The sequence below is a fragment of the Elaeis guineensis genome, chromosome 2 (genome assembly GCF_000442705.2).
Source record: "Elaeis guineensis isolate ETL-2024a chromosome 2, EG11, whole genome shotgun sequence".
In the NCBI taxonomy this organism is placed as follows: domain Eukaryota; kingdom Viridiplantae; phylum Streptophyta; class Magnoliopsida; order Arecales; family Arecaceae; genus Elaeis; species Elaeis guineensis.
This window is the reverse complement of record NC_025994.2, coordinates 97,357,659-97,375,879: the sequence shown is the minus strand read 5'-3', so window position 1 is coordinate 97,375,879 and position 18,221 is coordinate 97,357,659. Positions and strand designations below refer to the sequence as shown.

General features: G+C 36.7%; 1 long non-coding RNA gene and 1 pseudogene across 1 annotated transcript; both read right to left on the bottom strand.

The window, feature by feature from the left end:
• Window positions 1-1,425: 1,425 nt before the first annotated feature.
• LOC109505956 (transcription factor MYB75-like) lies at window positions 1,426-16,782 on the bottom strand (annotated as a pseudogene).
• On the bottom strand, window positions 7,129-7,699 carry LOC140855469 (uncharacterized). The gene is made up of 3 exons (XR_012138396.1): window positions 7,607-7,699; window positions 7,326-7,529; window positions 7,129-7,223 (listed from the first exon to the last, which is right to left on the bottom strand). It is a non-coding gene; the product is annotated as an uncharacterized lncRNA (long non-coding RNA).
• Window positions 16,783-18,221: the final 1,439 nt, after the last annotated feature.

Genomic DNA, 18,221 nt, shown 5'->3' with positions numbered 1-18,221 from the left:
TAATGGCTATAGAAAAACATGCAATGCAACTGACTGGGTGGTTTCTTTTATTACTGATATATGCATGTAGTAAGATAGTGTACATGTACAATTTAGAGATATTTTATATTCTAATTTTATTAGATATATTCATACAAAACGGGTACAAGCCATCCGATTTATATAAGGGCAAAAAAAAAAAAAAGCGCTTTCTTTTTTCCATAATTACACTTAAAGAGAATCCCGCCCATGAGTAGACCTATGCTATGCTCAGGCCTTCTAGTTTATCTTTCGTGGAAAAATCCATCCATGTTGGGTTGGGTTTTGGAAAACCCTGCCGGTGCATTAGTAAAATGGTACCAGACATGCCAATCCTATCCGAGGAAACAAATTATCATGATTATACCAGAGCATATCTGGACTTTTGTTAAGACCTTCTTCTTTGTGGTAAGAAAGCAAGCCTCCATCCAATTGGCAAGTACAAAAACTCCCAATAACTACGTGCAATAGGTATCGAGTCTTAACAGATATATAATTGAATTATGTGACTAGGTATGAGATTGTAGTATTTTAGGCTAGCCATCTTGGTGCTCTATCAAGAGCTTCAAAATGTGACTACGGTAGTTCAGAGTCAAATATTTGTAATTCTCTAAGCTAGAAACTTATTTTATATAATTCATTATATAAAAAGATATGTATTTGCTATGCATATTTTATGATTATAGGATCTTGTGATATGAGATTTATATGATAACGGTTATATATTAAAAATTTTTAATTTATTATTATTATATTAATATTGATTTATGAAAATTTTTATTGGATTATAAAGCTCAAAACTCGCTTCTTTTTTTTTCTTTTTCAGAGTTACAGGATACTTATATTTGGCTATAGTTGGAATCACGTACGGTCAAAAAAATTGAACATATATATAGAACATCATCAAAATCAATTGGATGATTTAGTTTTATGAATTGAATAGATTTTTATTATTTGATAATATAAAATATTCTATTATTATGAATTGAAATCATTGGTATTCATGTAAGTTTGAGATTTTAATAAATTTTAAAGCCATATATACCCTTTAGAACTTTAGAATGCGTAGTCGATTGCATTTGGAACGTGACAAAGCCTATATGAGGAAATGAATATTTATCAACATATAGAGTGCTTTTAAAAGCTTCACGACCATTTACATAGACTTACGTAGGACCTCCTTTTCTTCCGGCGAGAAGGCATGCTTCCCACAAATTGCACGTACAAAAGCAATCAACAACCGTATACCTTCTAATACCAAGCGTTTTTTTCAAGGTTTAGTTTCCTGTCTGCATCTAACATATGAAACTCTACATCCTTGCATGGGAATTCAGCTAGCAAGTCGTCCCATCCTATGGATATGATTCAGGTTGAAGATATGGTAGTGGCCCAAAGCAAGTCGTCCCATCATAGAACTCCTTCCAAAAGTATTGCGCTATCTCTGCTTTCCTCAAGCTCTCCTATTCCAAATCCACTCTGCAAGTTCATTGTGTTCACATTTCCAATGTCTGGTATTGCATTGTTCTCTCCATCTCCATCGATTGTACCATTCAGCCAAGCTTCATCATTCTCTAAGATTGTCGGTAGCTCTGGTATGCCAAACTCTTCTTGCTGGTGCTGGCTTCCACAAGATTGCCGATCTCCTAACCAAATCCACTGCAGTGGTACTCTCCATGGCCGTGGCTTAATTACTTTAGCATCAGCACTGGGCTCCGCCTTCTTGTTTTTAGCTTCTACTTTCTTGCATCGGTGAGAATTTCAGTAGTTTTTGATGTCATTTGCTGTTCTGCCTGGAAGCCTACGTGCAATTAATGACCATCTGATTGACCGAATTCAGAACTCATTAGTTGAATTATTTGTGTTCAATTGTGGCGATTTAATTAATAGAGTCCCTTGCAGGACAAGAGATTCAAGAAAAATACGGTACATTTACATCTCTACATAGCAAATAGTGCTAGAGCACGGTGGTTTCATACCCCCATTGCATTTGGAAGAAGTGGAACGTTGTCAAGAATGAATCCAACAAATCAAAGATACAATTGTACGAAAAAATAGATGGAAGATGCGTTGATATTATCCCTTATTTTCTTTAGGCCCGAAAGGCACTTCCTGGGTACAGGTTTAAGTGCGCATATATAGATTCCATTTTTAAAAGCTGATGTATGTGTTACCACAAAAGAAATACAGTAAAATCATTCAACAAAAAGGCCTTGTGCTTAAATCTAAATTTGGATTCATACTATTTATCAACCTTCTTGCTTGGAACATGATAGTATACTGGAAATTAAAAAGGCCTTGTGCTTAAATCTAAATTCCGATTCATACTATTTATCGACCTACTTGTTTGGAACATGATGATATACTGGATAAAACAAAGCACAAGAAGATTTCTAATTTTGATCTATGAAGTAGACAAGACAAACAGAAGATGAGCTTAAGTTCTTTGCAATTGAAGGTTACACTCAGTACATGATGAAATTTGCTCTATTTTGCACTTCATCAAGGTTCCCTTTCATACCTTGAAAACTCCAGCAAATACCTATTCGCTACTTGTCATCAAGACAAGGAACTTTTGATTACTTTGTAAAAGCTATATAAGATTAAATATAATTGCAAATAACTTTGGATATTTGGATACAGGTCAGATATTTTATTGATTTTTTAAATTTTTGATAAATGATCGATTTTGATGTCATATCCATGTCTTCTGTTGCAGTTTTAATAATGTGGAGGACACCAATAGTCCCATATCGGTTGTGAGTTAAGGAAGACTCGCGCTTATAAAGTGAAAAAAAATTCTTCCCATACGAGGCATCTTTTAAATGGCAAAACCGTGAGGCCCATGGGCCAGAGCGGACAATACCTTACGTGATGAGCCGAGCCTTTGTCCGTAACAATGACGCGTCAGGTAGGAAAAAAACTACAATCAACCATGTCGAAAATCAGAGCTTAACACTCGACTGGATCGACGAGGCAATCTTTCAGAGCTTAACACTCGACTGGATCGACGAGGCAATCTTTTCACCGAGAAGATGTTCCTTCCCCACCTCCAGTGGCAAAATCCAGTTCTTCGCGTCCTGTGTTTACTACGGATGTGCAAATTGCTGCGCTCATGCAGCAAATGAAGATTTTGACGGTGGCGGTTCAAAGCCTCTAGCAGCAGCAAACCTAACCGCAGCAGCCATCGGTGGAGGAGTCGGTGGCTCATTCCGTGCCATCTAAGCACAACCGCCGTCCTCCACGACGCTCACCTTCCTCTTCTTCAGAGCGGAGTTTTCCAACAACGGCGGCTCGACGACTATGAACGCAAGTTCAAGGAGATTGATTGTCAGCTTATCCGACTTCAGATGGAAGGTCGGAAGTCCTCCAGCGATTACGACTTCCACACTGCCCAGCCTCTCTCTCAGTGCATCCTGGATGAACCGATTCTTTTTTGGTTCAAAATACCACAGATAGAGTCATACGATGGTTCCACCCCGATCGACTATCTGAAGAGCTATAAGGCTCTCATGATGATCCAGGGGGCAACCGACGTCCTCTTATACATCGACTTTCCGACAACTATTCGAAAAGCTGCTCGAGCCTGGTATTCTGGGCTTTAGTCGGAAAGCATTAACTCTTTTGAGCAGCTCGAGCATTCTTTTGTGGCATACTTCAGCACTAGTCGAAGGCCGCTAAAAACATCAGACAGTCTCTTCTCCATCAAGTAAGGTAAGACAGAGATGTTGAGAGAATTTGTGACTTATTTCAATGCAGCCACACTTGAGGTCAGGGACCTCAATGAAGATATGACTATATTGGTCATAAAGAGGGATCTAAGGGGATCGAGATTCACCTACTCTCTAGATAAAACTCTCCATCGGACCTATGTTGAACTTCTAGAATGCGCGTATAAGTATATTCGTACGGATGAAGCTGCTTCTGACCGACGTCAGATAGATGAAAAAGATCAGAAGAAGAAACAATAGAAAAGTGAAGCTCCGATCAAATCAAGTAGGTCGACTATCAATAAGCGAGCTTCACCTCGACGACGGAGTCCGAAGCTGAATAACTATGGCAGGTATGACTCCTATACTTCTCTTTCTGCTCCCTGCGCGCAGATCCTGATGAAGATTGAAAGAGAGGAGTACTTACGACACCCCCCACTAACGATAGCACTGTCGAGGAGCCGAGATAGGAAGAAATACTGTTAGTTCCATCGTGATCATAGTCATGATACTGAACAATGTATCCAATTCAAGAATGAAATAGAGGCCCTGATTTGATGAGGCTGTCTCGAAAAGTTTCGACGAGATCATCCGACTCAACCTCTCACCGACCAACAACCTCAGTCACAAACTGAGGAGACACTCAACAATTGATCAATGGCGGGAGTAATCAACATGATCTCCGAACGACAGAAGAACTGGAGGACAACTTTCGAAGAAGAGTCGGCGAAGAAACGACTACTCGACAATATAATTACTTTTTCGGAAGATGATGTTCGGGGAATACAAACTTTCCATGATGATGCTGTTATTGTCTCGGCAACGATAGCAAATTATGATGTAAAAAAAATTTTAATGGATAATGAAAGCTCGACGAATGTTTTGTTTTACTCGACTTTCTTTCGAATGCGATTACCGACTAATCGATTTAGGAGAGTTTTGACGTCATTAGTCGGCTTCACTGGAGATGCGGTTACTGTGAAAGGAGAAATGACTCTTCCATTAACTGCAGGAACTGAACCATAATATTTTTATTTTTTGATAAATATAAATTAATGCAGGTATGAATAATAGTACAATTCGAATCTTCATCCATATCAAAATAGATTTCACTGTGGAAATGAATGCATATGAATATAATATTCTGTCCATCTTCACCCTTATAGTGCACCAATGGAGAGACTTCGCCAACAAGCAAAATTTGGACCGAGTTATATTTATCATATTTTTTAAAAAAAATAATACTATCACGACAAGAAAATTATAGAGGTAAATTCTTATATATCATATTCATTATAAATTTCTGATGGATATGTTATAATTTCGTCAAATAATACTCTCTCTGTCTTTGAAAAATAGTGGGACCAAGGACGAACATGGATTGAGACTTCGCTGGCTATTACTATGGTCTTATAATGTCATTATGCTCGCATAATTTTTGTTACTTTTATATTATAAAGCTGTAATCATATGTCTCTCTCTCTCTCTCTCTTTTTCGGGTGGGTGGAGGTATCATTATTGATTTCGCCTCATCTTTCCTTTTCCTTGTGGTCGATGGGTCCTTCTATTGATTAAGAGGAAAACTAAAATTTTGTTCATAGCGGAATACTTTCTCAATCCAACATGGTGTTCCGTTAATATACTCCTTCAATCAAAACAACCCTTTTTTGCCGCATCAACATGATGAACTTTATTATTGATCAATAACACACTACAGTGAAAATGATAAAAGACGACGCTATTAAAGTTATTTTACGACGCTAATAAGCGTCGTTAATAAAGTTTACGACGTTTCAAAAAGCGTCGCAAAAGCGTTGCCTATGTAAGAGTGGAGACGAAAAGCACCGACGCTTTTTAAAAGCGTCGTTATTTTTTAACGACACTTTAAAGCGTCATAAAATTCAATTATAACGGCGCTTTTTAGCGTCGTTAATGACAACGCGTCCTCTACTCTACCAAGACGCTTTTTGAAGCGTCGGCTGTTAAGTCTTTAGCGACGCTTATAAGCATCGTTAAACTTTTTTTAACGACGCTTATAAGCGTCGTTAATTTTCTTGTAACGATGCTTTAAAGCGTCGTAAAATTTAATTATAACGGTGCTTTTTAGCGTCGTTAATGACAATGCGTCCTCCACTCTACCAAGATGCTTTTCGAAGCGTCGGCTTTTTGGTCTTTAACGACGCTTATAAGCGTCCTTAAAATTATTTTAACGACGCTTATAAGCGTCGTTAAAGGTTTTAAAAGAAAAAAAATACAGATTTTATATACAAAAAAAAAAGAATACATACATTCCTGTACAAAATTATATCAATTATTCAAACATAAACCTGTACAATCACCACCATTCGCACCTGTACAATCACCACCATTCACACCAAAAGCAAACTTAAATAGCAAATTTAACCAAATCAAAAGATATTATTTTATATAAATAAAAATAAAGTACTAATCATCCATTACAATCAAGAGTAATATAAATAAATATAAGAATATAATAAAAATAAAATAATATCAATCCGCAGGCGGATGGTCGTCGCTGTCTCCACGTGACGTGCCGCTGTCTCGACGGGTGCCTGATGTGCCAGGAGCCTACAAGAAACATATCAAAAGCATGATTTACATATCTATAAATAAAAATATATAAATTATTAAATTAATACAAAAATATATATTTAATAATATGTGTTTACCTGAGATGGGCCATACATCTCTAATAAAGATGTAAGCCGATCAATCTGTCCTCTCATGGCCTACATCTCGGCACGGCTCTGTCGCATCTCCTCCATCTCAGCGGCACGACTCTGTCTAATCTCCTGTATCTCCACTTCGAGTCTGCGAACGCGTGAATCCTGAGCATCTGCTGCAGCATGCTGCGTATATCTAATAACCTCAGATAACTGAGTGGGGGTGACTCCTACTCCATAACCCCTCACTCGACCGTAGCGCTCTGGTCCCATCAACTCTGTGAATACCTCGGCCTCGATACGGCTCTGCTGCGTAGATGCTGCGGACTCGTCGTCACGCTCCGTAATGAGAGATGTAGCCCTCTCCTGTATTTTTTTTGAAAATAAAAGTTATACATTAATAGCTAACAAAATTAAATTAAAATCATTGTAAAAAATAGAATATTAATAATACCGTACATATAAATCTCTCGACTCATCTCGAACAAAAGTACCATCCTGATAAGTATGAGTCATCCGGTAAAACTCCACTTGACCGGATTTTCTCCCATGCTCATCCACCTACACAAATAATTTCAATTTTAAGCAAACAGTTATAATAATTTAAAAAAATATATGAGTATCATGATACAGACATGGTCCACGATACATAATGATATTAGTTATATAAATATTTTAACATAAAAATTAAAAATTAATTATGAAAATTTAAAGAACATACAAACTCCTGTCGGAGTCGTGCATAACTCTTCGATCCCGATGTATGAGGAACAGACTGAGCTGCTCGTGCAGCTCTACCAATAGCAGAATAAGTCTGTAAAATAAAGTAAAGAACTTGTTATATGTATAATATATAATAAAAATCAATATTTTTATAAAATCTTTAGAAAAAAAAGATAATGAGTAGATAATATACCTGTGCCCTCTCGGAGAACCAATAATGAACCAACTCCATCCACTGATGAGGGGGTACATCAGGAGGATAATTCCTAGCAACCTCCTCCTCTGTCATACCCTGTCTCATATAGTCCTTCTTCAATTGTGCTCTATATTCTTTCCATTTGCGGTTGAGAGATTTCATTACAAAATCATGAGTGGATGGAGGGAGAACAAACTTGCTCTATAAAAAAAAGTTAAATAAAATAAATTATATAAGTGATTAACAATTAATATACAGTATGAACATCAATTCATTACCTCTATAACTCGGAGGAGCTCAACTTTGTACGTTGGAAGCATGTTATTCCATTTTGCATAGCCCAACGGACATAGCTGAGGCCTCCGAGCAACAGTCCTAAAAAATGAAGTCAATAAGCATGCAGCTTTCTTAATTGGCTGACCTAACTGATTGCACTCCACAATAATTCTCTCGTCCTCACGCATCTGCCACACATCTCGTACTACTGTAGGTCTGCGTCTGGGGCATACTCTCCCGGATCCGTCTGCAAAAAATACATACAAGTAACTATATCATAAATATACATAAAATAAAATAAAAATAAAATTACATGAAAGATAATATATACCCTGCACGTGTATCTCATCATCTGGCTGATGAACAGGAGGATCGTGCTGTGCTGATGATGAAGGACAGGGCTCAGAATGCTGTGCAGCTGAACTGGCCTCAGACTGCTGTATTGAAGAAGACGTACCGACCTCTGTCTATGAAAACTGAAACTGCACACCAGCATATCGTCCCCTGTGACGCATGATGTCACCTAGCATTTATATAAATAAAAGGTAGAATCAGTTAATATATGAAGTAAAATAACATAATAATTAATACAAAATATATACATCATAAATAATTATTATCAGTAACAATCAAGCAGTAGTGTTTCCTTCAAATTCTGTTCTAACCAACGTCGTCGTAGCATTTAAATCATCAGCTGGCACAAAATTGTAGGGCATACATTATGTGTAAGTGTCATCGTCATCATCCTCCACTTGGTTTCCCATATCATATAAGTCTCTAGGTTTTATTTTGATGACAGTAAACCAATCTTTATCTTTTGCGTCTTATACATAAAATACTTATCGAGCTTGAGATGAAAAAATGAATGGATCATCCTTCAATAACACACCAGTGTGTATCAACCTTGAAAAATTTACAAGTGTAAATCCATTTGCATCTTTTTTCAAACCCCTTGGTGAGTTTATGTCTATCCAATCACATCTAAACAGTACTACTTTAAATTTTTCATAATAATCTAACTCATAGATATTCTTAAGTGCACCATAATAGGATTTTCCATCCGCTTCCACCATAACACCGCTATTCTGTATTTTTTTAAATTTCTCCCATTCTCTAGTATGAAATTTAAAGCCATTAATTATGAAACCGTTATATCTATTCACAATCTTGTTAGGTCCTCGAGCAAGAGCTATTAGTTCATCTGAATTATTTATCTCCATCATCTTTGATACCTAAAAAAAAAATGATATGACGAAGTACTGTTGAGTTATCTGATATTAAATATGTATCAAAAATTAATGTATCCCATAATTAAATATAAATCACACCTGATTCGAAAGCCACATAGGGAATAACTCGACCAACCATCGCTATTCAATCCTTGTATTAGGACGAATGTTATGATTGGCTCATCTCTGATAAATTAAAAATTTACTGCATAAAATATAAATATATCATTTAGAACATTATATCTAATATAAAATTTAAATTTTGATGTCATTCCCTAAATATACTAACCTGCGATGGTCAGATATTATGTCACTATGAAGTAACGCATAACGATGTGCTTGTGCTAAGAATTTTTGATCAAGTACAATACTTTCAGCTCTTCTCAAGAATTTTCCAGCAGTTAAGAACTTATACAGTTCTGCATTCTCCACAAAGTCATTATGCCGTTGAGGTCGACTAAAAATAGTCTCTACACCTTGAAGAAATCTTGAACAAAATGTCAAATATTCATCCGTAATATATGCTTCAACAATCGAGCCTTCGGGATAGGCTCTATTTCGCACATAATCTTTAAGACGCACAAGATACCTTCAAGAATTAAATATTTATTAAAATATCAGTATGCTGTTGTTTCTAATAAAATTATCAAAAGATTTAAGGTTTGCAATAATACCTCTCAATAGGATACATCCATCTATAATGTACCGGTCCACCAACTTTAACTTCTGAAGCTAGGTGAATGAGCAGATGTACCATAATAGTGAAAAATTCAGGAGGAAAAATTTTTTCCATCTGGCAAAGTGTAATTACAATATCGGATTCTAACTGATCAAGTTTCCGAGGATCAATAACTTTGGAACATAATGCCTTAAAGAATGACGATAATCGAAGTACAATTGTAACAACTTATTTCGGCAATGACGATCTTAAAGCTATTGAAAAAATATCTTGCATCAATATGTGACCATCATGACTTTTAAGATTTAAAAGTTTTCGATCCTTTAGATGCACACATCGTGAAATATTTGATGCATATCCATCAGATACCTTGATACTTTTCAAAACTCCCAAAAAATTATCTTTTTCTCGAGCAGACATTGTGTAACATGCAGGAGGCACATAAATTCTATCATTAGCAAGTATTTTAGGATGAAGTTCTTGTCGGATACCCATTTCTTTTAAATCAAGACGTACCTTCATGTTATCTTTGCTCTTTCCATCAAGGTTTAAAAATATTCCAAGTAAATTATCGCAAACATTCTTCTCTATATGCATGACATCAAGATTGTGCCGAATAAGATTATGTTTCCAATAAGGTAAGTCAAAAAAGATACTTCATTTTTTCTATAAATATTTACTGGACTGTTGTGTAGATGCTATCTGTGTGTCTTCCTCATTTTCATCCTCGAAATAATTGTCTGGATCTTGAAACACCTCTGCGTCTATAGTACTGATACTGACTTTCTCTGGTAACCCTTCATGCACTGAGCTTTCAACATCATCCCTTCCTCTTTTTTTAGAGGATTTTGAGTGCTTACCATAGCTGTAATTGATGCCATCCATTTGTCTATGAACATCAGTTCTAGAAGGTGGAATAGGGACACATCCCAATTCTATAGTACCATCAAACAAATCTTTCTGAAATCGAAATGGATGATTTGCTTCCAACCATCGATGATGTCCCATATAACAAAATTTACCTCCATGTTTTAACCAAATTGAATGTGTTGAATCTCCACAACAAGGACATGCGACCCGTCCCTTTGTACTCCAGCCAGATAAATTGGCATATGCTGGAAAATCATTAATAGTCCATAACAAAACTGCCCGTAGTTTAAATGTTTGGCCGTTGGAAGCATCAAATGCATCAACACCCTCCCACAACTGTTTCAATTCCTCTATTAAAGGCTGTAGAAAAATATCAATATCATTGTCTGGACCCTGATCTCCTGAAATAACCATTGACAAGATAAGTGATGATTGTTTCATGCACATCCACGGTGGCAAATTGTAAGGTATCAAAATGACTGGCCAAGTACTGTTGGTAGAACTCAGAATCCGAAATGGATTGAAGCCATCAGAAGCTAAGCCAAACCTAACACTGCGAACATCAGAGGCAAAATCAGGATGCCTATCATCAAATACTTTCCATTGAAGACTATCTGCTGGATGTCTCAACATTCCATCCTTTGTACGTCCTTCATCATGCCATCTCATTGATGAAGCTGTTTTTGATGATGCATAAATCCTTTTCAATCTAGGTATAAGAGGAAAGTAACACAATACCTTGGCCAGTTTCTTTTTACTCCGCGTTGCATCCAATTCATTCAGTACATCGTCTCGATCTTCTTTTTGTATTATCCATCTTGAAGATCCACATACATTGCATGACTCTTGATTAGCATTTTCACCTCGATATAACATACAATCTTTCGGACAACTATGAATCTTTTCGTATTCAGGATCCAATTCTTTTACTACTTTCTTGGCTTCATAATATGATGGTGGTAAATGAGTGCTTTCTGGAAATGCATCCTTTAATAACTTGAGCAGCATGGTAAACTCTTTCCAAACCATCCATTCAAATATTTTATATGAAATAAATATACAAGAAAAGAAATCTTAGAAAATTTCGTACAATCCGGATATAATTCTTCGTCTGCATCTTTCATTAAGGTGTGATAACGAGCTGTCTCATCATTAGATGTATGTATAGGCTCCTCAACATGCATACGTTCCGTATGCGTACATCCATCAAACATCCCAACTGTTTCTTGTATACTACTGGATTCTCCTAAATTTTGAACACCAAATCCAAAAGCATCTGTGATCAAACCCCTTATATCATCATCTCTTGCAGAATTGTCTTGTAGGCTAGTGGATCCAAAATGAGTCAGGGATTGGTTACATGATGATGGCAACATAGATTCTCCATGAAAAATTCAGTCGGTATAACCTCTTAAAAAACCATTCCATACCAAATATTTTTCAATATTTTGTGGATCTAAAGAAGAACTATTTACACATTTCCGACATGGACATAAAATCTTTCCATTCAAACTACTTTTCTCCATACCAAATTTAATGAAGTCATAAACTCTATCTAAATATTCTTTACTATTTCTTGGTTTATTTATCCAACTTTTGTCCATTGTAGGATAAAAATGACCGAACTTGTAATTTATCTAAAAATAAAAAAAATTATACAATCTATATTAATGCAATGAGTAAAAAATATCAGTCATTTCATAAAATTCAAAAAAATAACAGCTAGATAAAGTTTACATAGTAAATGCTTGCTATCATCAACTAATAGGTAAAGAAGGTCCTATCCCATTCAGAAAATATATTAATTCTATAGGTCAATTACAGAAATCAAATGATATGTAACAAGAGTCGAAAAAAATTTCGGTAGCATTTTTTCTTAGTTCTCCCATATAGGGAGAACAAAAGAAAAATACCATCCAAAATTTTTTTCAAACCCTCAGTATACCATTTGATTATGGTAATGACCTATAGAATTACTCATATTTTTCAAACTGTCCATACTGGACAATCAATTGATCAATGTACATAATTTTTTTATCCGTACAAAAATAAATAAATGTATGGATACAATAGAATATGTACATTAATCAAAAGACGGGTCTATGTTTCTATACAATACAATTTTATTTAAAATTAATTCATAATTAACTTGATTTAATACCTGATATTAACTTGGGGAGTAATGGATAAAGAAACTTGACCCAGCTTAATCCAGATGCTTAGTCTTCATCAGCCACGAAGATAAGGATAACGTAGGCCACACGATATCAGGGTCCAGCCACATAACGAGCGCCACATGTCAGATAAGCAATCAATCAGGATTCATGAAACTATGAAATTATCCATTCATCAACCATGTATCACAATCTTAATTAATTATACTATATATTTTCGGGTGAACGTCATAGAGAGATACTAAGAGGGTGTAGTTGTAAATTGATCTAGCTCTATATCATTTATTTTATGCTATACATGTTTACCATATTTGATAATTTAGGAGAGGTGTGGATGAGGATGATCATGACTTATACGTTTGCTCCACAAGTACATATGAACCAACCATCCTTCGATATTAGATTTTTTATTTGTTTGTCATTATCTTTAAAAAATCTCAATATTATTCTGGTTATGTGCTATTATGTGCTGCTTTTCTGTTCTTTTTCACCCCTCTTTTTAGATCATGAAAAACTTATTACACCAATCAGATAGTGACCCACTCAGTGTTTTATGTAGTTAAGCCAATTTTTATAATTAATTTTTCAAATCATGTCGAAACAATCTTTAAAGTAACTGTTGCATTGATCTTTAAAGAATCTTTAAAGAAATTAAGAATATAGAATGTTAAGAAAAGTTTGGTACATTGATCTTTAAAGTAAGATCAACAAAACTAACACTATAAAACAAAGGTTAGGGAGGTCTGGTGCGTTTATCATAACACAATGCATGCTCAGCACATACCAATATCGAAAGGTACACAACATTATTACAAGCTACACCACCAGAATGCCAAAAATACTACTGAAAATATTTTTTTTTCTTTGTGCACAGGCCACTTTTAATTGCTTCCTAGAAGGAAATACACAAGATCTGACTAACCAGGCATGATTCTTAAACCATCTAATTAATTTAATACATTAAACCATGCTAAGAACATGTGTTCAATACTTATAAATGGGGCATGCACATGCAGAATACACTACACAACAAAGCCTCCGATACAGATTAATATATTAGCAATGCATTGGAAATACTGCAGCAGGCTCTTCTCTTACTAAATTTTGCCGTAAGAATAGAACGTTGCATTGTAGGTTTTGTGATGCTTCTAGCTTAAAGAGCTTCAGTGACATAATACATGATATATTTGGGCTATTGCAAGAATTTAAAGACCGTCAATCCCAGAAAGGTATTATGAACGGTGTACTTAGACAATGTCACCTATCTACCCACATAGATTTAAGTTTTACACATTGCAAAAAATATATTGCTGGTAGTTGCATGCATATGCTGCAGATGATGCTGATTTGTCGATGTGCTCTACAATAAGCATCGCTGTCCTTTATAAATTTAAAAAAATACATACATGTTAATGATAAAGAAATGACAATATAAACCATTCAATAAATAGATCAATATATATAATTAGATTCTTAGACTCTTCTAATACAAAGCTGCCGTCTCGATTGGTATGAGTCATCCTATATAACTCAACCTCACCAGACTGCCTCCCATGCTCTTCTATCTATAGAAAAAAGTGTATGTTACATGATATGTGGTCCATATATTATATATGATACAAGATATAACGTTATACAAGATCGACAGAAAAAAAATATACACATTGCAGCATATTAATGTATTATATTCTTTTATTATCAATTATGTAAAAGTATCATTCAGCTAATATCCTGCAAACACTATCTTCATGGAATTGTCCTTAAATAATTAATAGTTGAAAGCATAACTATAAAATAAGATATAAGAAAACTAGGTCTTTGTATTCTTTCTGACAGGTAATGTCATATAGTTTAATAGGTATCAAGTAGCAGACAGCAAGCAAACATGATAGTGGAAGATGACCATCGCGCATAAGAAAGTATTGACAAATGCACCATTACAAATATCCCACATACTATTTGCATTAACATCTGGGAATAAGCTGATAGGATAAAAAACCTGCAGAAAACAGTAAAAAAAATAGGTTAGAGTAATCAATTCATGTTTTCTGCTTTTTCCCCTTTTCTTTTTGTCTTCTTCCTCTTCTTTCTTTTTTGAAGTCAAAGTTGTCCATTGAACTCATATTTATTTTTTGTTCTATATTTTCTTCCTTCATTTTTTCATTCTTTTCCTTTTTCTGTTGGATTCCTCTTTGCTCTTAGTGTTGTTGAGTCGTGAAATACCAGTCTTGGGGTAACAATGAAGAAATAAATGCATGCACATGTTTCAGCTTGGGAGGATCCAACTTCAGCCATTTAACATGTTAATCTTGATGGTAGAGGCTCCATTGTAAGTTCTTAATAGCAGAGATAAACAAATAAGTACATAGCACAGGAGAAAGGCTAAATACAGGAGAAGATGGCCTGCGGCTTGGACCTGTTGATGCAGACATAAAAACAGCATAGACCAACTAGTAAGATATTGAGAAATGGATGACTTCCATTTGGTTAGCAATATGAGCAGGACTATGGAGCAATTAGGATTGGAAAACCAAAACATAGAATCTATTTTCCACCGACGTTAAATCCCAATAGGATAGAAGCAATGGCAGGTATCGAAACCACTGTAAATCTGTAACATCCCATGTAGCTACAATAATCCATCCCAAGGCACAAGGCTGAATGAAACTAATGTTGCAGTGTAAAAACCCAAGAAAGCACAATAGCAGAGCGGTGGCGGCAGCGGCTGTGCTAACGGATGGGAAGGGACCGGGGGCGGAGATGATGGGGAAAGAAGGATGGCAGAGCAGTGTGAGTCCATGGTTCTAAAAGCTCCTAAGAAGAAGAGAAGAGGAGGAGGAAGAGATCTCACCTGACCACGGGAGCGAGGGAGACAAGGGCGAAAAGGCGGCTTGGGAGCGCATGGGAAGATTGGGGTGGTAGGGCTGCTCTGAACCAGTGAACCAGGCACTGAATCTGGAAGCCCGTTCGATCACCGGGAGGGAGGAGGGGAGGAGGGCCGGTGCGGCATGGACGGCGGGTGCGCTGCCGGCGGCGGAGATGGGGTCGGCAGAGGAATGGGTGGAAAGGGGCGACAGTAGATAGATTAGGGCATGGGAGATTGGGACTATTAAACGAACCTAACGACGCTTTTTAGCGTCGTTAAATAATCACGTAAAAAAACGTCGGTATTTTCTTTATTTAACGACGCTTTTGCTAAAAGCGTCGGGGTTGACAGTGCTCAAATTTTACGATATTTTTAAGCGTCGTTAATAAACGACGCTTTATAAAAGCGTCGGCAGGTCAGCGCAACCTGCCGACGCTTTCCAAAAGCGTCGGTAAAAAAAGGTCGATAATATAAAGTTTTTTTGTAGTGACATGAAGCATTTTGTATTCACTAATGATGTATTTTATTAACAATTTTTCATTCTTATTATTCATCTCACTGTAGTTAACTTTTTAAATTGTTTCATAACTTATCACATCAATATTAGCCAATAATTTTATGAGCTTTTTTTTCAAGTTAAAGTAATTTGATGATAATGTACAGTACAAGGATTTGAACTTTATAAGCCCATGGAAATAATTCCTTGGGAGAGGGGTGTCAACCACGAGAGCTAACAGCTGTTCAAAAACGAAGATATGTATCTTACCAAAAAAAGAAAAAAAACAAAGATATGTATATATAGGCAAGGAATAGCAAGGCCAGGGAAGTGAAACTTTTGGAATCTCTCAAGAGGAAATAAATACAAGGTCATTCTAACCAAGGCAAGTAATCTTCATAGTTTGTTGTTACCTGTTGCCCAAGAGCTTATGAAGCCTAATAATAAAATCGGTTTCTTCCTCCCTGTTGATCCTAGGGCAGAGATAGTTCAACCAACGCAGTCGGCAGCTCTTTCGGCACCTTCTGAGGTCTTCAAATCCACAAAAGCACAATGAGCTCAAGAATGACAAAAGACTCCACTTTCTATAAGGAATCGCTTACCTGCCCTTTGAGGAACATGGTGCCACTTCCCTTCGCCATATTTCTCGATGCACTTCCTCAGAAGCCTGTCCTCTTCGTCACTCGATCCATGCTCCTTTGCGAACACTTGGGCGTTGGACTTGGGCACGCAAATTACCCATTGAGATCAAAATTGTAGCTTATTCACTGCAATTTCCAGTTGCAAGATACTCAGTGAACGTGTACATGGTCTTGATGATGCTTTATAAGCATCCAAGGGCAGTCGCCTGACTGCAGACATACTTGGGCTTGTGGTTCTACTTGGTGCAACGTACAAGCACTTGTGGATAAGGTCATGAGCAGTAGCTTCTCCTTGGCATGAATTGAGCACCTACCGGTGGACCATAAGCCAGGCCAAAGGAAATACATACCTGCAGGTGGGGCATGGTGATGGGGATGTCCAAGCTTGATGAGCTCGACTTCTTGATTTTTGACGTAAAGGGAGGGTATGAATCAAGATGAAGGAAAAGGTGGTTGTTCTACATCTCTAGGCGGGTCTGACCTTAGTAATGAAGAATTGTATTCATCCTCTCCTCGAGTTGACGAGATCAGGTGACCGCGTAAAAAAAGTTATGCCTCATATATGGAATTAGCCAAAAGACAAAAATATGATAAAAAAAAAAGGGGGGGGGGGGGGGGGCGACCTGGCTTCCTTAACGCTGTCTCCCAGTTTTCTTTTTACGCTAATGAGCTAAAGTTCTTGTTAGGGCGACGGACCAAGTCCCGGCCAGAAGAACAACGCGAAAAAATTGTTTGATCTCCTGTTGCATGAAGGTGGATTGATCTAATTCAATGCTGGGGTGTATGTGGTAGTAGGAGCGTAGCATCATGAACATCATCGGGGCATTTTTCTTTTATTGCAGTTTGGTGACCCAAGGGCTAAGTACGAGTTGATATATACCATTTTTTCTTTTGGAGAGACAACGCTCCCCCATCAAATTTATTAGAAGTTGTGTAAAAGTACAAGACTGATTGTTTTGATAGATTGATGTTTGACAATTAGGATGGGAGAGGATTAGCACTGTATGCCATTATATACCGGTCCAAAAGATGTTCCCAGGGGCTTTTTACATCGAGGTTTGAAAGGGCGTTGGTCATAGAGGAGTGTCGAAAGGAGAGTTTCCTGGCAAGTGATCCTTTGAGAGAGTTGCATGAGTTGCATGGCACGAGAGTCGCAAGTTTGCGTCCATGGGTGCATGTGGTGGGAGAGTTGATATACACCATCTGGCACCACGACTCTACCGTGGCGTGCTTTCAGGCTGCATCACTCTGATCACAGGTCATGTGTTGGTTTTTTTTTTTTTTGATGTAATGGGAGGCTGGAACCAGCCACCCAGCATTTATTACGAGAAAAGAGAGTTGTACAACAAAAAAGAGAGATTGGTGGAAGGTCGGAATCATATATATATATATATATATAAACAAGAACTGGCGGAAAGTGTTCTGTTTTATAATTCCAGAAACAATCAGAAAACAAAAAAAAATACATAGCATAGATCAAAGTCAGATAATCTTCAATTGAAGCTTGCCGATTTTCTTTCAAATCTTGCCGAAGTCACCAAGCTCGGAAGTATTGCAAAGAATCGACCATGTGATGTTACGTCATAATCCAATATCACAAGGTACAATAAAAAAAATAAATAAATATGCAGATCGATGTCAAGCATACTTTCATAGAATATG